Below are 21,190 nucleotides of genomic sequence, written 5' to 3' on the forward strand. Positions count from 1 at the left end.
CAAAACAATTCAAGCGCAGAATTTTCCCTACCGCGGCGCACCCCGCGACGCGGCAGGGCAAATATTTGCGCTGCTTCGTTTTTTCATTTGTTTTGCTATCCGGGCTTGCTTTGCGACCCCCGAACACGATCCCGACTTGATTTATTTAGCTTTTACTCAGACTTCAAAGCCCCAATTTAATCAAATTCATCCCAACGTTAATTCTTAAGTTGGATTAGCTTCCTGCAAGGTATAAAGCATGAATTTAGTACAATTCATTATCATTTAAGCTCAAACCTTTGTAAAATGCAACAAATAATGTGTTGTTACAACGATTAAAACACTAGTTTTTAGCCTATGATCAGTAGTAGTCAACTCGGCTATATCTTGGTCGTGGTCATGGAGCTCTTTGTGTAGGTGAATGACATTAGGGTCACCTTGTGGCACATTAGCTCGACTTTGCCACGCCGAAGAGGTATCCGCCATCTCATCAAGTATTTCACACACTTGGGCATATGGCGTGTTCATGAAGTTCCCCCCAGCGAGTTGGTTAACCACACATTGGTATGTTGTATTTATGCCACGATAGAATGTTTATTGGATCATGGCTTGGGTCAGATCATTATTCGGACACTCTTTAACCATCGTCCGATACCTTTCCCAAATCTCATGAAAAGGCTCATTTGGCTCTTGTTTAAAAGCAAGGATTTCATCTTTTAGCGTTGTCATATGTCCCGGAGAAAAGAACATTGCGATGAACTTCTCGGCTAACTCATTCCAAGTGGTGATGGAATCATTGGGAAACCTTTCTAGCCAATCCAAAGCCTTTCCCCTTAGAGAAAATGGGAATAGCCTTAACCTCAGTGTGTCCTCAAAAATGCTGGTTTGCTTGCTCCCCCAACACGTGTCAACAAAACCTTTGAGATGCTTGTAAGCATTTTGGTGTGGAGCTCCGGTGAAGAAACCCCTATGTTCCAAGAGTGTAAGCATGACATTGATTATTTGAAAGTTGTCCGCCCTAATCCGGGGTGGGACTATTGCACTTGAATAGCCTTCATTAGGCAACGCCCAGTATGTTGCCATTGCTAGAGGTGGGGGAGGGTTTGGAATATTATCATGAGGCGGTTGGCCTCTCCTTAGTACTTGAGGTTCGGGTTGAATCTCATCCATGTTATCATCATCTACCTCCTCCCCCAATGGAAAGTTTCCGAGGGCATCATTGTTAAGAGCCATTTGGTACCTAAAAGCAATTCACACACAAATAAGAAAAACGAAAGGAAAGAAAAAACAAAACACACAAATAGTCGGATATATAGCTAAAACCGTATAACTCCCCGGCAACGGCGCCAAAACTTGATCGGGTCCAATTCTGCACTATTATTGAGTAGCGAGGATGGTCGATGCAGTTTTACCTAATTAGATCGGGATCAAATCCACAAGGAGTTAATGTTTTTGGAATTAGGTTTATATCCAAGTCTAGATGCGGGTTTTTCTCTTAATTGCACTTCCACAAATGGTTGGTTGTTTTCTACTTCTACTTCTATTCTATAACATGTAGTATTTGTAACTAAGTACAATGTTTTTGTTGATTGTTTTCAAGGGTTTAAAGGGACTAGGGTAGTGACTTCCACCTAGGTGAATATCTAACAGGTAGCAAGAATCTAGGGCAATCATGTGATTACTTAGGGTCGTAATATAGCTATCACACTCAGGTACTCACTCTATACCTCTCGGTAGTTTGAGTGATTTTGCCAAATTTGGCTTTCTCAAGTCCAAATGAGTATTCATGCAATTTAAGTGATTTTAGCTCAAGTCGGGTATTACTATCTCTAGGTTTAACCCTTTAATTTGGGCTATCAATTTCTTGAGTTCACCCCAATTTCTTGTTAGGCTAGTTTGCCTAGACTTAGTCCCTCTTTCTCAAGTAGAGACTAAGTCATAAAGGCATAAATCGGTATTTGCAACTACTAATTCAATAGTTCTAGCAAGAACTAGGCTAAAAATCACTAACTCATACACATTCAAGCCCTAAAATTCAAGACCAATTGAATACTCACACTAGGGTTGGGTCACAACCCTAGTTATGGGTTTAGCTACTCATAAAAATAGCAGAAATCAAAGATAAAGAGAAGAGGAAATCCATAATACTAAATTAAAAGATGGAAGTCTAATGTTATAAGGTAAATCTTGTACAAAATTGCCCAAATAGGAAAACCTAGTCGTCTCACGTACTCAGCAAAAACATAACATCACCTAAAAATGTCAAAAAGATCTATTTATACTAAGCTAAAATTTTCGGACAAAAATGCCCCTACGGAGCTTTCGCATCCGCGTAATTTTGACCGCCTCCGCACACTTGCTATCGCGGCCGCATAATTCGGATCGCCGTCCATGTTTCTTCACATCTGGGTCTGGGTTGAACCTTGTTTCGCGGACGACGTACTTTTTACCACGTTCGCGTGAGAGACTTCTGCGGCCACGTAATTTAGACGTGGACCGCCCTTCTCACTTTTGCCTCACTTGTCAACTCTCTGAATCTTGGAAACCGCGGTCTGCTGAATTCCAATCGCGACCGCGATGGTACTTTCATGGTCGCCTCTTTTTGACATGGTCCGCATTCATATTTGTGGCCAAAAACAACCTCTATGATTCTCCATTTCACCGACCGCATAATTTTGACCGTGTCCGCGTTGTCACTTTCGCGGCCGCACTTTTTTGTCGCGGTCCGCGTTCCCCAGTTCTTAGCCCAGTCTTGGTTTTTGTTCCAGTTTTGACTCCTTTATGAGTTGATCATGGCTACTTTGGCTCAATGTGAACAATATCTGCAAGCAAGCATATTACATCAGTTTTCGGGAATACCTTCACGTATTTTAAGCCCAAACGCAAATAAAAAAGAGCAAATAATAGGTTAAAATCTCCACTTATCAATAATATAGTCTAATAATGAAAATGAGGAAATAGTAGCAATAAAGAAATACAACAAGGTAAGCTACAAATGAATTTAAAGCACTAAAGACAACAAGGAAGGAACACATAATGTGAACATCAAGAAAATAATGAGGACAAATACAAATGAGGTAAATGAGAGATGACAACAAGAATCACAAACGAGGTACCACCTTGTAACCTCATTTTATAATCATTATCACAATCATAATCTTTCTTTATACCGCTGCGTGAGCCTTACATGTAGATAGTTTTGAAAATATTTTTCATGAAATAGTTACACGCACTTTATCCCACCTTATGTTTTCGCGTGGCTTCAAGTAATTCCCTTACTAGCAACACACACATAAATCCCACCTTATGCCTACACATGCACATTGACTCTATCCTTATACCGTCGCATGCGCATAAATATTACAATATAATAACAACTCACACCACAAGTACTAATATGCCACAACTTGCCAAAAATCATCAATACCAAAGTTTCTACAACATATAGCCCACAGCTCAACCACAATATGAACAAGAATCTCAATAGTTACAAAATAAAAGTAAATAGCTCAACAAGGACGATATCTCAATAATTAACAACTTTGCCTTCGACTTTTACAACTTAAACACCAATAACTCAACACGATGATATTCCATGAAATAACAACTTCAAGTAAGGCAGTTCACTGATTTAAGAAGTAACAATACAATAAGGGAAACAATAACTTTAACTAAAGTGTATACGAGCAAATAACAAGAGGTAAAACAAGTGCTACAACGCCAAATGAGAATGTAAGAGTAGATTGACAAATATAAGAATAGATTAGCAATGAAGGCTGTGACATGTTATAACTGTGAGCACCTAATTTTTTTTACCATATTTGGAATTTTTTATCACTTTTAGTATGTAAATATATTTTAAGCTTAATCTACATAGTTTAGCACTTATTTTACCTTTTAGATATTTTACTTAAGAAAATTGAAAATGATCAAAAAAAAGTCACATTTTGAAATAAATTTTACAAGAAAGAAAAGTTTTCCAAAAATATATGTTTTAATCTAGTTTTGTTTAACTTTAAGAGATAGAGATTTTAAAAAGGAAATTTTGAGTGCTTAATATGTTATTTTGTTATTCTAGTTTAGTAGGAGTAGTATTTTTATTAACTATCAACAAAGAAAAAGAAAAAAAAAGGAAAGAACCAATTCAAAAATGCCACTTGGCAAAGATTCCATTCTATCTATATGTAACAAATTCACCTGCAAATGGGGAGAGAGAGAGAGAGCACGTTTCTAGCACTTAGGGGGCCATTTAGAAATATTTTTGTTGGTTCCTACCTTGCAAAAAATTCATAAGGTAAAAGAGATAGCACATGGCACCAACAGAAAAAGATTCGTTGGTGTTGCTCTTGGCAGAATAGGCACTTGCTCCTTCCACTTCATTTTTCCTCTATTATTCTCTTTTAAATATAAAAACACACTCATCGCATACAGAGAAGGAGGATAAAAAAATGAAGAAGGGAAAAGAAAGAGAGGCCTGGAGGACGAGAGAAAAGCAGAGGAGTTTGGGAACGGATCTGGGGAATAGTAAAAAATGTCGCAACCTCGTTTTCTATATACCATCATCATTCCTTCACTACTATTAAAAAATCACCATGAACAACCTAGATGTAAGTCTGTCCAAGAATAGACACTAAACCACCCAAAAACAGTTCTAAAACATCATCCACAAATACCCCAAAACTCAGTCCCAAACGACCTCCATAAATAACCAAAATCAGCACCAAACAGACAAAAAAATGCAGCAGTTGATCGCGACTCTCCACCCCTGTGTTTTGGTTAAAAATGCCATCAAAACAGCCCCTATTTTCTACTAAAAGATGCTGCCAAATACTGCTGGGAACAACAACAGAAATAACCCTCAAAACAGCCCTCTTTTCCACGCAAACAACAGCATTTCTGTTGAGATTAAGTTCAGTTAAAGCCCGTTCGTAGGTTGTTAACTCCGTTCGTTGGTCACTAGTTCCGTTTGCGTTTGACGACAAGATTCGTTGAGGTTGCCGACCGAGTTTCTGGTTCGTTGCTCGATTTTGCTTTCAAGATCATTCGGAGTTTCCGACATGTTCGTTTCAACCTTTCCATTTAGTTTGAGCTTCATAAATAAAAGCGGCTGAGGTTTTGTTTCTAACTTTTCTCTGTTATTTATTTTTAGATTTAATGGTTAATCTGTCTCTGAGCTTTGTTTATATAAAAGTCCATTGTTTGTTTATTGTTCCACTGCTGTGTTTATACATAATTCCTCTAAGTAATGATGATTGGTAACCCAGCAAGAAAGAAGCGTTTCAATCTCCTTATGAAGTGGTTATGAAGATCTTGAATTGAGGAGGAGACATATGTATTAATATGTCCAATCTTTTTATCTTATTTGCTTTGTTTGTTTATCGTTCCATTTAGATTATATGTATTAATATGCCTCTTGCTTGAATCTGTTATTCTCTTTTTTTTATCACATAATTTTTTTAGTTATTAATTCTTATCGTTAAGTTTATTGGTCTTTGTTATTGAGTAAGATTCTAAAAGGAAAATTTCAAAAAAAAATATTAAAATTGAAAAATTAAGGATAAGTGATGGTAACAGTAATGTATTTAGGTCTTAAGATTTGGTTTTTGTAAAATTTATTTTCCTTATCGATATAATCTAAACAAGTTCAGTTAAATCCAACCACTAGATACATCATTTGGTCGAATTAATTTCTAACGTTGTCTTTAACTTTTTGTAATAATTTTATCAATCCTTCAATAATCCCAAACTTAGAAAATGAACACTCACAAATCATAGTATTCTTTAGGAGCTTATTAATTATCATAGTTATGTATACGTGCGCGTGACATAATTATGATTTTCAAAATAAATCGGGGTATGCGTTCGCGCAACTTCGGCCAAGTTTTTTTTCTTAAATAATTAGGTATCGTGAATTGTGTACACGTACGCGTGACATAATTCTTGACGCGCCAAATGAGACGAGCACACGTACGCGTGACTCTTTTTCAAGATAACTCCATAGCTGTGAATAATCAAGAAAATTAAAAGCGGTAAAAAGGTAAATGCACATAGGTTCTAAAGTACGTAATTAAATAATTTAATTAATCCAGATATAATTAAAACGACCGTGCTAAAACCACAAATTCGGGAGTGCCTCATACCTTCTCCCGGGTTAACAGAATTCCTTACCTAGTTTTTCTGGTTTCGCAGACTTCTAAATGGAGTCAAATTTTCCTCGATTTGGGATTTAAAAATAAACCGGTGACTTGGGACACCATAAATTATCCCAAGTGGCGACTTTGAATTAATTATATAATTCCATTTCGATATTGTCACTTTAATTGGAAAAACTCTCTCATATCCCCTTTCGGGTAAAAAGGAGGTGTGACAGCTCTGGCAACTCTGCTGAGGAACAAGAACCCAGAACTTCTAATTCATGGTTCAAGAATTCGAGCTTGTTAATATGATCTATGCTTGGCTTTATTGTTTGTTGATATTATTGTATTTGTGGACCTAATGTGCTAATTGCCGCTTATTTACCGCTTTGATATTATTTGAACTGTATTAAACTGTCTTCTTATGCCTCCCTTCTGAGTCTTCTAAAAATATGGTGCACACGTACGCGTGGCCCACTTTTCTATTATAAGTCATACCAAATAGAACGAGGTTGGGTCAGCAACAAGGCCTGATAGACTTTCGTGCTCCCAGTACGTTGCCCCCACCTCGGCTCGAGCTGTCCGCTTGGGTAAGCCATGTCTAGAACACAACCCCAGATTTAAACATAGAATAACATAATTTCATACCGGATCCCTAGTAGGAACATTTGTTTGCATCGCGTGCATTGGACTTTGGGGACTCAATATAGGGGTTGGGTCCGTCTAGGACAGGTGTACCCGAAATGAAAGACCATCCTGATGCATCTTACGTGCTATTTGTACATTTATTTGCTTCGGTTTGTATATTGATTGGCTAAGTAAATAAAACCAATAGAAAAAACAAAAGTGAGGTAGGATAGAGAATTCACCCGGTTTTGAAAACTCCGGTATTTGAAAATGCCTCGAAACTCTGCCAAAACTTTTGGAAAAAAAAAAGGAAAAGAAAATGTATTTCAAAAAAATGAGAGTGAGTCAATATCATGTTTTTCCAATTATGTCAAAACTGATGAACTATGCAGGTCTGATTCTCACCGGATGTGAGATGCGTAGTCAAACCACATCGGTTCCGACCCTAATTTTAAAAAATCCAAAAACAAATCTTTTAATTCCTTCTTTAGAAGTCTTTCTTTAGAAAATCCCGAATAAGAAAAATATTAAAACTAAAAATATTATCTTTCATTTTAGAAGTCTTTCATTCGAAAAGAAAATCAAATCAAAATCCAAAAAAATATTTTCTACCTTTTTTTTAGAAGTCTTTTTCCCAAAATTTAAAAAATAAAATCAATAAACCAAAAATAAACATTTTCTTTCTTCTTTAGACGTCTTTCTTTCAAAATTTTCGGAAAAAAAATCAAAAAACCAAAATCAAAAATCCAAAAGCATTTTCATTTTTCTTTAGAAAATTGAAAAGAGAAATTCAAAATTCAAAAATATTTTCTTTTTTCTTTAGAAGTATTTCTTTCATAAATTCAAAATAAAAGTCCAAAAATTCAAAAATATTTTCTTTCTTCTTTAGAAGTTTTTCTTTCGAAATTCAAAAAAATTATGTTCTTTCTTCTTTAGAAGTCTTTCTTTTCAATTTTCTTTTTTAAAAAATAAATCGAAATCCAAAAATATTTTGTTTCATCTTTTTAAGTCTTTCTTTCGAAAAAAGTCCAAAATCCAAAAGAAAGAGTTAGTTTATTTACTTTATTCCTAATCTTTCCGAACTACACAAAGATCTGATTCATGCGGCGTCATGATACGTAGGCAACTCACATCAGGTTCGGTCTAATGGTTTAAAAGAGAAATAAAAAAGAAACAAAAAAAAAGAGAAGAGAGAAAATAAAGAAAAGAAAACAAAAAAGAAGAAGAAGAGTTACCATTCTAACATGTTGTTTGTTTTGAATTATGAAGAAAGTTTGAGGTGAACAGTTTGTGGTAAGCTGGCAACACATCTATAATTCACAACATCCAAGGGAAAATGCCAATGGCAACTGACATCGAAGTTGTTACTAGTGCTCAAGAAACTCAGGGTCAGAGGGTTCAGCAAAGGTCTACTGTGGTTGAGGAAAATAGGGTACTAAAGCAACAAATGACTGAAATGTGTCAAGCATGGGCAAATGGCCAAGGATCGCCCTTTTCTTCTCATGGTTTCCCAGAGTTCACACCCATCTCGACTACTGCCATTCTGGTCTCATTGTCTGATCAATCCTATCCACCTGGGTTCAATCATTATCCCAACTGTACGACTACAGCTGGAACTTCTATTGTGCGCTCCCAAAGTTTGCCTTTGACAACCAATTAGACAACCACTATTGTTATGCCTGTCTTCACCATCCCACAATCGACGGTGGTGCAGAAGAAAACTCATGAGTCATAATTTGCTACCTAGTAATACCAGTACCACTCTCCTAAGTACCACTCGTACTTGTTTGATCTTCCTGCAAACATTGAGAAGCCTGCCCGAAAGATGGCACAGGAAGAAATGACCCAAAGACTGAAAAACTTAGAACAACAGTTGAAAAACATGCAAGGGTTGGCAGGTCAGAAGAGTATTGCCTTCAAGGATCTATGTATGTTCCCCGATGTTCATTTGCCACTTGGTTTCAAGATCCCCAAATTTGAAAAGTCTGAAGGACATGGACACCTAATAGCCCACCTGAAAAGGTATTGCAATCAGCTAAGAGGTGCAGGAAGAAATGAAGAATTTCTAATTGCTTATTTTGGGGAAAGCCTTAAGGGAGTAACCTCCGAATGGTTTATGGATCAAAATACCTCTCACTGGCATGTCTGGGATGACATGGCCCGGGCCTTTATCAAACAGTTCCAATACAACATCGACACCGCACCAGTTCGCAATTGTCTTTCAAACCTGAAGAAGAAACCAAATGAAAGTTTTAGGGAATATTCCATTAAATGGAGAGAGCAAGCGGCTAGAGTTAAGCCACCCATGAATTACCACGAGCTAATCATTATATTCCTTCAGGTGCAAGAGCCAAATTACTTTTAAAAAATGATGTCGGCAGTTGGCAAATCCTTCTCGGAAGCAATCAAAATAGGAGAAATGGTAGAGATTGGCCTTAAGACAGGCAGAATGATAAGTCAAGCAGGTCTCAAAGCTGCAACTCAGTCTGTCCAAATTGAATCTGGTAATTTTAGTGACACGAATGAGAAAGTTGAAGAAATCATGATGACATCAGGGTTGAGAAGACGTCCTGGGAGAATATCTCGAAGGTATGACCAGCCTCGTCTATTTTTTGATGATTCACCTCAGAACCCACAATACTCCGTTGCTCCACCCCAGTATGTTGTCCAGCCACCAAGACATCCCAGAAGGCGAGCGCCAACACCGTCAAATCTCCACCAGCCTCCACAAAATTTTCAAGTGCCCTATAACCTACATCCAAGTCAGGGGTATAGAGGGGAACAAAGGTTGAAAGATAATTTTACAACAATAGAAGAGTCCTATGCAATCTTATTTGAGAAGTTAAAGCATTATGACATGATTGCACCCATTCCTCCAAATCATGTGGACCCACGTGCAAGAAGTTTTGACCCTTCTAAAAGGTGTGAATACCATTCCAATGCCCAGGGGCGCAATATTGAAAGCTGTCGGGATTTGAAAAGAGAAATAGAAAAAATGATCTAGGAAAAATTAATTGTGATCCAAGATAGTGACACCCAGAATATCACGCAGAATCCTTTACCTGCACATGATGATGCACACTTTGTGGGGATAATTCATGGTGATATGGAGAATGAGAATCCTCTCGGGAACTTGCCGACTGAAATTGGAGAAGGCCATGGTGATTCTGATGAGCAAATTTGTGGCTAAATGTCAAGTTTAGCAATTGAGAAGTCATTCCCTCCTCACTAGGAAGGAATCTTGGTAGCTTGTTTTGATGTTTTTTCTATTGTTTGGGTTATTTCAGGGTTGTGATCCAGATTTTATTTGTTTTATTGAGTCAAACCCTTCTATCCCTCCATTCTGTTTGTGTGAGTCTTGTCCGTCTGTTCTATTGCTATTTTCATTATTCGGTTTATTTTAGGGTTATAACTCGGATCTTAGGTTGTTTGCCTTGTTTTCAAACCCTTCCATCCTTTACTCAATAAAATACAATTTGTCCTTTTATGTCATTCCATGCTTAATTCTTCCACCGGTAGTTCTAGTGACATGACATGCATGCAGAATTTTCCGCCAGATCTTAGAAAAGTGATTTAATCTTGAATTGGATAACCGAGAAAAAGAAATTTTTGAAGAAGAATCAATTGAAGTTTGTTGGAAGTTTAACGTTAATTGACGAAAGGTGTCTTTCGACCACGACACACCAAGAAGATAGGCATGTTCATCAATGTTGTGATTGTAAAAGGATACTATGTTTGGCAATCTCGAGGCTGGAGGCCCTTTTTCTACTATCCAAACACTTTATACCCTTTGTTATCCCTTTTGAGCCTATGTTATTTTCTTTGACCACCCTCTTTTGGAATCAAGTTTAGACAAAAGTCAAAAAAATGAAATATAAAAAAAATGAAAATGAAAAAAGTCCATGCCCCTAGAGTAAAAATTGGGACAACTTTTAAAAAGTTCAAATGAAATAAAAGAGAGAAGAAAAGAATAGTGGAAGGTCCACGCCCTTAGAAAATAGAAGTTGGGGCAACTTATTTTGAAAACAAAAAAAAGAGAAAAAAAAAGGACAAAGAAAAAGAAAGAAAGATGAAAAAAATTAGTTAGGTCAGATGTTTGAACTACGTTAGACCTGATTCCTTTAAAGGATACGTAGGCAGCCTTACACGGTTCGGTCTAACCAAATAAGAATTCAAAAAAATCCAGTATCTAAAACTGGGCATGAGTTTGTTTTAGTTTTCGAAAGAGTCGATTCCAAGAGTTGTAAGTGTACAACTCATCATATTGAGTCTACTTTGAGCCTTCATGTCGTCCTTTCTTTCTAACCCTATCCAAAAACCTTCCAAATAAAGACCTCCTGATCAGCCTTCAAGAATGCCAAGAGACGCATGCAATGAGCAACAGTTGTCACACGATGTAGAACACTGTCGAGTTGCTCACAAAAAAAAGAGGGAAAGAAAAAGAAAAAAAATGAGAGTCTTACTAGTGAAAACTCTCACGGGAACTGTAAGGCGACAGTAAGTAGAGATAAATAAATGAGAGAGGCTTGTTGATGAAAATCCCTGGGGGCATCACTAGTCGAAAGTGAGTCGTGAAGCTGATACAAAGGATTAACACGAACAAGCGTGACTTCAAAGGTCAAAAGAATGGTAAAAAGAAAGATTTGATCAGTTTAATAGATTGACCACTAAGTCCAAAATGCATGTCAGATCATTAAGGCTAGTTATTTGAAAAAAAAACTCTTCCTTCTGTCATTCCCGGTAGGGGTATTTCTTGCTAGTATTGTTTCTTTGCATCATTGTGTCCTTCACTCTAAGTTAGTCCTTGTCAAAACAAGCAAGAAAAGATTTTAAAATTTACTACCAGCTTTTCAGTTGCACAAAGTAAATTTGGTCAGTATACTTAGTTGTTGATGTCAACATGCCTTGAGAATTCATGCAAAGGCTCCCCCAAAAAGACTCTTGTCAGCCTACTTGGCGCAAGCAAAGATAACTTGTCATTCTCTCTGATAGATAAATTGCTCAAAAGCGGGAAGCCATTAAAGATATCAGAAAAGGTCACCTAAGCAAAGATGTCTAGTTGGGCTAAGACTGATTGAGCCACAAAACACTAATGGTGGCGGGAGTGAAATAATCAAGGTTGATATATGTTGATACCCAATTTTTCCTTGTATATTTTATATATGAAAAATACTTTCAAAATATCATATGTATGCATATATAGATATATCCAAATGTTTTAGTATTTTTCTTAATTTTAAAAGATTTTTAAATAAATTTATTGCCCTATTTTAGCAGTACAAAAACTAATAATTATTTCCAAAATCATTATTTTGGTGAATAATTTATTTTATTCTCATATTTATACCAAAATATAGCTAAGGTAATTTTTGCACATTTTTATAAATTTATTTAGTATTTTAAAAGTTAAATTGCATTTAATTGCAATTTTAGCCTATTTTAAGATTTAATTGCGCGTATAATTATAAAATTGGTTCCGGCATTTTTTATATATAATATTTATATATTATTAATTAATGTAGTACCTTTAATTTATTTTCAGAAGTCATTTTACTATTTTTATAAAATAAAAAGGGAAAATTAGCTATTTAAAATATAGCCTCATTTTGTTTCAATTATAGCCCAAATTGATCCCCCAAATAACCCAATTTCAAATCCCAAATTACCCAGTCCAATTTCAATTTAACCCGACCCCTGACCCGCTTATCCAATCCGCCTGGTCCTCTCTTTTAATTCAGGCCGTTGATCATTTTGATCAATGGCCACGATCATTCCTTACCTTTTTAATTCCCCAATGACTACCCTAATCCCCTCATTCCCTTCTATCAGCCACCTCTGAAATCCCTCTCCTTTCAAACTCTCTCGAAACCCTAGCCTCTCTCACTGTCTTCTACCTCAAGCTCACCGGAATCCATGGCATCTTAAGCCATGGATGGCCTAAACTCATCTCCCTATGCTCTCAAGCACTTGGTATTCAAAGGTCCTAGGTCTAACCTCGAAGGTGTCCATTCAGATCTCTATAGATCCAAGGTTCTATGGCCCTTGCCGGTTTTGCTCCGGCGTACAATAATGTTTTGAGCATGGTTCAAACCTCTCCGACTCAGATCGAACCTTTTCAAAGTCTTTCTCGTTTTAGGGTTCCCCTGAAACCCTAAGATATTCGAGGTTTTCTCTGATTGTTTCTTAGATCTGTTCTATATCTGTGCTCTACTTGAATTTTTAAACGTTTTTCCCAATTTTCTTTCAAAAAATTACTTCTTTTCGATTTAGGGTTTCTTAAAAGCTTAAAATGTTTCTCCGACTCTTCTTTTCCTTTCTTTGTGTGTATTTGACATGCATGTGCTTCTACTGCTTTCTTATGCTATACATGTTCTTCTATGCTTTATTTTTTTACTATGTTTTGTACCATGCTCGCATATTTATCTTGTTGTATTTTCCTATATGATCTTTTGCTATGCTTTTCCGGTATTTTTGTGTTCTTCTACTGTATGTATTTCCTACTAAGTTCTTAAGTTTTGTTTGCCTTCTACTGAACTTTGTCTGAGTTCTTCTAAAAGACCTCTTTAAACATGTTTCTTCTACGGTTTTCTTAAGTGTTATACCATCTCTTTTCTTTTATGAACCTTGGCTAAGTTCCTTCTGAAAAGTACTTTCTCCTGATATATCTCCTATTGTGTTCCTAAGTGTTATTGCTTTCTCTTCTATTGAACTCTGTTTAAGTCCCTTCTAAAAGGTTTTCTTAAACACGTTTCTTTTACTGTCGTGACTATTCTCTCATTATGCTCCTACACTGTCTGCTTTCAATGTTATTTGTATTTGCTTGTCTTCTCATGAGATTCTGAAAAGAAATCTCTGAGCCTGTTGCCTCCTCATCTCTGTATTTGACTAAACTCGGAAACCCTAGAATTTGGGGGTTTCCTCCGAGTTTGGTCATATGATCAAATTAGGGTTCTGTTTGAGGACCCTTGACTCTTTCAGACTTATTTCTGGGTCTATGAACTAAGTGTGAACTTCTTTTGTTTGCACACAATTCTGATTCTCCTACACTAGACTCTTCTATTGAATAGCATGACAAATTTCTTCATGTTTAACGTGTCTGTGTGCTTTTATATATGAGGAATCTTTCTTCAAAATGGTTTTCCAACTTGTGATTGATTCAGAATTCCTTTTAATAAGTTTAATTGATTGGTACTGATTTTCCTTAAGTCGAAATCCTTCCCATCTTTCTGACCTGGTTCATTCATACGAAATCCTCAATTTCTGATTTACTAGCTGTTAACTGATTTCATTTCCTTATTTGCACAAACCATGTACTATCAATACTTTTTCCTTAAATAAACCTCTATGTATTTACCCCTCTTGTACTGCTCTGGAAAAGTGTTTGATTGACTCATTTCCTTAATTATTTTGCCTGTTTGAAATCAGAATCCCTTAATTAAAGGGAGACCTTGTGTTATTGATTTCCAAACTATTTTCTTACCTATTTCTACTTTCTTTCTGCACTATAAAAGGGCACGACCCTTCTGCACTTTAGGACACATTTAATTCAATACTTTTACACTTCAGACTTCACAATTCTCTTCTAAACTCATAGCATTCTGATTTCTCGTTTGCACTTTGGCTTTACAAGACTACTGATTTCTCTTTGTTTGTTTTCTCTGAAACTGGTATGTCCTAATATTAGTTTCAGCATCACCCCAATGTGTTTACTTAAAGTTTTTATATCCATGGCTACCTTACTGCTAGTTCAATATTTAACTTAACATGTCTATGTTCTACTGCCTGTTTCTACTGTGAATCTTTGCTCCCTACCCCATTACCCCTATGTGTTTGTAAGTGGTGACTTAGGGCATGGCAACATGAGTTGTTACCCATGACTTGAGTTCTAACCCAGTGAGGTCCTAACCTCTAACAGGCTGGAGGGTGTACCAGCATATCCCATTGCTGAGTATGCCCATCAGCCTGCTTCTCTTGTGTTCTTGCAAATTCCCTACTCCTCTATACCCCTATATGCACTGATTTTTAAGTTGTTCCCTTTTCCCCCTTCCCCTTTCAGAATTTCAATTCTGCACTTGCACTCTCTCCTCGCTTCTAGGTTCTGCCCCCCCCCCCCCTGTGAGCCCTACCTTGGGACCTTGAATTCCCTATGAACTTGGACACTTGAGGACTGGCCCTTCCACACTGCACTATGTACTTAATCTGATAACATTTGGGTGTGAGCACTGCCCGGAGTCCATATGAGGCTCTTAGGGAACTCTGACACATTCAAAGATAAGAGAAAGGCTTTGGATCATGATTTTTAGAGTTGGTTCATCTCATATTTCAGACATGGAGTCTGAATTAGGCTCCCCTTAGTTGTACTTTTAATTTTGCTTTTCTTATTTCATTCCGGGCTATAATAACTTGTAATAACTATTGAGGATGGCTAGTGAAAAGGGAGGAAATCATGCATGCAAAGGGGTAGATATCATGTTCATAGGGAATTATTATACTTCTGCACTTCTGCATTTCATATAGATACCATGTTCATAGGGAATTATTATATTTCTATACTTCTGCATTTCATATAGATACTATGTCTATAGGTTTCTGCACTTCTGCATTATATAGAGACCATGTCTATAGGTTTCTGCACTTCTGTATTAAATAGAGACCATGTCCATAAGTCATTTCTGAAATTCTGTATATCATATAGATAATATGCCTATAGGACTTCCTGCAATTTGCATGTGCATCTGTCATTAGGCAAACCTGTTTATAGGAGTTAAATAACTAACTGCATATAGATGACTTGCCTATGGGATTTTTGCATGTCAATAACAATGTTTTTAAAGTCAACAACGCCTAGAAAGCATGCATATAGGAATTAACAACCTAGTATGAAACGTTTTCGTTCACCTATAAGTCTAAAATCGACAATATCATTGTCTAACATCTGCAAAATCTTTTGTCAAAACTCGTCTTCCCTAAATAACTGACGACTTCGAAAATCAGTACACTTCATCTTTTCTGAAACCAGTAGATATCATGCCTATAGGTTTCTTCTAACACTTAGGCAAGCCTTAGGATAAAAGTTATGACTGCACCAGTTTTGTTTTTGTTAATTACAACCTGCGGGCAGGTCTAATTCGGACTTCTTATCTGAAAATATGTGATAAATCAGCCTGCTTTAGCCTTCTAAGTTTTAATCAGACCCTAATCAGTACGTGTAAGACATGCTAAAATATATGCTTTCTTTGATTTGAGGAGGTTTATTTGAGCCATACATGTTTATGTGTTTTCCCAATACTTGCTATACATGTTTTGGTTGTCACCTTAGAATTTTGTCCTTTTAAAACTGCAAAATCTCATACCCCCTTCCCCTTTTAGGATTAGTAGTCCCAAGTACCTCCGGGACTGTTAAGAATGGGGCGAGTAATAGCATGCAATAAGTAACAAAACCATTCCGCGCTTTAATACCTTAACGGGGTGGAAAAGGGTAGATATGGATATAATGACCACACAATAACATCTCGTGTAGCCCCTCTTTAAGGAGTGATTACCGGATGTTGTGTGGGGTGATCCATATTATTTGTAAACCTAGGACCCCCCCCCTCCCTTTACTTGTTTATTTTCATTACTTTCAGAATTTTCGAACTGTTTTCCTCAAAAATTCAGCTTCCTTTTGTTCCTTTAAACTTTAATCTATTTGCAACTATTATGTGGAAAAAAACCCCTTTATTTGAGACTTCTACTTGCCTACTAGTTTCTTAAAGTCACAATTGTAGCATGGCCGGGAACCACACTAGTGGATCCTGAGGGTTGTCTAACACCTTTCCTTCGGGATACTTTCAAGCCCTTACCCAATCTCTGATTTTCCTAAATCACACTCTTCTTAGTGTCCTAATGCACTTTAATCATTAGGTGGCGACTCTTCAATTTAAACCCAATTCCCAAAGGGGAAAGAGTTGTCCTCCCAAGTGTCATAAACCCGATTTCACGAGAAAAGGAGGCGTGATAGCATGGCGACTCCGCTGGGGACTTTTAGGCTTTTACCATTTCAGACAATTATTGTGATTTATGCTTCTTTATGCGCAATTATTTGTTTATTTCTTTTAAGCATTCAATTTTCTTTTCGATTGCGAAACTGACTCGTCTCTTGTTTCTTTCCCTTGTTTCTTTTACTGTTTTCCTCTACTGCACTCATTTATGACTGTTTTAAATTATTGTAATTATTACTTTATGAACATGCAAATATGTGACAACTTGTTTTAATTATTGCATTAACATATTTTCAAAATCAAATTCCACTCATACCAAACAAATACCATAGCAACGCTTATAATGAGTGGTTGCGCTCTTCTGATATTTTCACCCTTTAAATCCGGCAAAGGCGTATTTGCGGTAAAACCAGTCGATCAATGGTGTAGTCGACGGTTCCGTGCCTTTCCCTCTTGAGTTGTCCGCTCAAGGGTACCAGTCTAATACCCCATAGAAACCTTACTCTATTTAATTGTGCATTCATCATGGTCAAACTTAGCCGAGTTAGTTATGTTGTCCGCATAATGACTCTTTAAGACAGCCTCGTCCAAAGTCCACTGGGTTTTCCAAAAACCCAAACGGACACTACCACATTTTGTGCATTTATTTGGAGAATTAAATGCTTTTATGCCAATTATTGGTATTTAATAGTCGAGTCTGGTGGGGGTAAGGGCCTAACCCTTTTTTGTCTTACAGAAACATGAGGCACGAAGTCCCCAGATTTGGCATGGTCGCAAACATCCACCCGAGGTTGCTAAGCTGGTGGGAGGATCTTCATTCCAGTGATCAGACTCTTGTCCGAAAATACCTAGGAAATCTACCTTCTCTCCTGGAGATCCAACCCAACAACAAAATCATAGAAGCTGCTACTCTGTTCTGGGACTGTGATAGGTCTGTGTTTCGCTTCGGGGAGATTGAGAGGACACCCCTGCTAGAGGAAATAGGAGGATTGACTGGTATACCATGGGAGACTTCGGGTTTGTTAATGCCAAAAAATCGCAAGGGTAGAGGTTTCCATAAAATGATGGGTCTAAAGAAGAATCTAGACTTGACATGTTTGAAGGAGTCTTACATATCCTTTGATTATTTGTACGAAAGGTACGGTCACAGCAAATCCTACCGTACTTTTCCGGATGAGTTTTCCCTTACATCGTTGAGGCATATTCACCGAAGGGTCTTTGTCTTCATGTTCTGTTTCTTGGGGGTGATAGTGTTTCCAATGAAGAAAGCAAGAATCCACACCAGGCTAGCCATGGTCACCAAAACTTTGATGTAGGGAATTGGGGGACAACCATTTAGCATAGTGCCCATGATCATCGTAGAGATATACCGAGCCCTAGAAAAGTGTCAACAATGAGCCCCACACTTCGAGGGCTGCAACTTGCTACTCCAACTCTGGCTCATGGAGCATCTCCAAAGGGGTGAATATCGGCAAGAGATTCAGCGTAGAGACTGGGACGATCATATAGCCTTCCATCAACCAAGGCAAATGAACTACATGCCCAACATGTTTGGTCAGCTAGAAGATGCCAAGGGATGGGTGGAGTTGTTTGAAAATCTGACTGAGGATCAAATACAATGGATGTTCGAGTGGTTCCCTACTGAAGAGTTCATCGCCCGATCCAGGGACGCACCATTTATGATACTGATCGGTTTGAGAGGAACCTACCCTTATGTCCCTCTCCGGATTATGAGACAGGTTGGTAGGAAATAGGTTATACCAAGGGTCGATAAGATGAGTCACTTCCGGGCTGACTTCCAAGCTGATGACAGTCCTTATAAGTGCCAAGCTTAGCATATGTAGCATTGCAAGATCATGATGGGGAGAGATACTATCGAGCCAGACAGATACCATGCTGGCTGTACCCCATACTATTCAGGATGGCTGGAGGACAATCATAATGGTCTGGGCCAACCTGGGTTTGTTCGAGGTCACAGAATCATCGATGAAAGGGCTGAAGCAAAGGTCAAATACAACCAACTATGCAAGAGGATTCGGGAATGTGAAAGCGAACACCACGAGATTCAAGAAGCCCACCAAAAGCTGATTGAAGAGTGGAAAGACATGGTTGTCAGCACCAACAAGTGACTAGGATACTTGGAACGGGTTCTAGTGGAGCTGGAAAGGAAATTCATTAAGAGGATCGAGGACTGCCAGAATGCTGAGGGAAACGAAGGTGAACACCTGGATAGAGCCTACTTGCTGCTGGGACTTCACGAGCTGGTGAAGCTGTTCGATAGAGCCAAAAATGCCGAGTCTGGGGAAGGTCCTTCTGGGACCAAGTAGATAGGAGTCTTTACTTTTCATTTTATGAATGTAATAAGGCCCATGGCCACTAGTAACATTTTATTTCCTATTATTTAGTGTCGTTTTGGGATTCATCTACTTTTTATCAATAAAATGAGGCATTTAGCATTATAAAATCTCCAAATCAACTTGTCGCTAGGCCTATCTCGGGCACAAAAAGGTTCCCTAAATTAGGACACGATTTACATTCTTGCACTATGTGTTTAAATATCGCAACAGTTTTTTTCTTATAATCCTCACTGACTTGTTACCTTTTTTTTTTATATTTTTGTTTATTTATTTCCCTCCCCCAAGGTTAGTTCGTGCACTCTGGCATCGTCATCATATTCCACAAAATCAAAGGGCCCTTCACCCACTCCTCCTCCAAGTCCTGTCAAAAACAATAAAAAAGAAAAGATGGAGGATTTGAACAACTCAACTAAACGGGTAGAGGTCACTCATGGTACTCAGGTCTCCAAAGAAAGTGCGTCCCAACTAGAGCAAAAACTATTGAAATTTCAGGAAGAACTTGATCAGGTCTGGAACTTGGCGAGCTTATCATTTTCCCTCACCACCCCAGATGTCAATTTTCCTAACGCTCAGAACCTCACCTCCACAAAACATCCCAAAACCACAAAACCATGCCGCTCCTCACCACTACTGCAACACCTGTCATACTTCCATCAATACTCCACTGCTTATCCCAGAACCGGTGAACTCCATAAATGACCATTTCCACACTCATAACACCCCTATCTACGTGGAAACCATGCCACACTCCACCCAACCAATTTCAAGCACACCCGAGTCTGATGATAAAGACTCACTTATCAGGAGTCTGGCGGAAGAGAATAAGAAGTTGACAAGCCGAATTCAGGGCGTCGAAGGACGTAAAAGAATTGAGGGGCTAAACTATGAAGATCTCTGCATACAGCCCGATGTTGAACTACCCGAGGGGTACAAACCTCCGAAGTTCGATATGTTCGATGGTACAGGAAATCCGAGAATTCATTTGAGAACATACTGCGACAAGCTGGTCGGAGTAGGAAAGGACGAAAGGATCCGCATGAAACTTTTCATGAGGAGTCTGAAGGGAGATGCTCTATCTTGGTACATTAGCCAAGATCCAAAGAAGTGGTCAAACTAGGTAAGTATGGCGTCCGATTTCATGGACAGGTTCAGGTTCAACACAGAAAATGCGCCAGATGTGTTCTACATCCAAAACCTAAAGAAGAAACCCGCGGAGACATTCCGCGAGTATGCTACTCGCTGGAGATCAGAAGCTGCTAAGGTCAGACCAGCTTTAGAAGAAGAACAAACAAACAGGTTTTTCGTTAGAGCTCAAGACCCACAGTACTATGAAAGGTTGATGTTGATTGAGAGCCAAAAAATTTCCGACATCATCAAGCTAGGGGAAAGGATCGAGGAAGGCATAAAAAGTGGTATGGTTTCAAACTTTGAAGCTTTGCAAGCTACCAATAAAGCTCAGCCATCCCACTATCAATCACCTCCCACACGTCAAAACTTTCCCAGACCTTGATCGAATTTCGACCGCAGACCTCCCAAACAATATACCACCATTGCTGAACCAATTGACCAGCTGTATGAAAGGCTCAAAGTCGCTGGTTATGTCACCCCCATCCCTGTTATAACCCCTGAAAACCCTTCCCAATGGGTCAATCTAAATAAATCCTATGCATACCATTCCGGCATGAAAGGGCATACCATTGATGAATGTCGTTCTCTGAAAGATAAGATCCATGCACTAATTGATAACATGATTATTGTAGCAAAGGAGCCTGCGCCAAATGTTCGCAACAACCCTCTGCCTGACCACAAGGGTGGAATCATTCACATGATTGAGATAAAAGATGATTGGGACCACAAGGGATCGATCGGTTTGATCGCGGAAGGTGACAATCCAAAGAAACCGACAGTCACCCTTAATCCAATTATAGTCCAGATCCAGCCTTCTAGGGACACCGAGGTGAATATGTCCATACCACTTGAGTTTGAAGCGCCCTCCCCCACAAAGACGCCAATACCAATTGAGGTCGAGTTTGGGTCTCCAGCAAACACACCTGCACCGTTTGAAGTTACGATTTTACCGTCGAAAGTACATGCTCCGTTTGGGGTAAAGGCG

This window comes from Nicotiana sylvestris, chromosome 6 (assembly GCF_000393655.2).
Source record: "Nicotiana sylvestris chromosome 6, ASM39365v2, whole genome shotgun sequence".
NCBI classification, from domain to species: domain Eukaryota; kingdom Viridiplantae; phylum Streptophyta; class Magnoliopsida; order Solanales; family Solanaceae; genus Nicotiana; species Nicotiana sylvestris.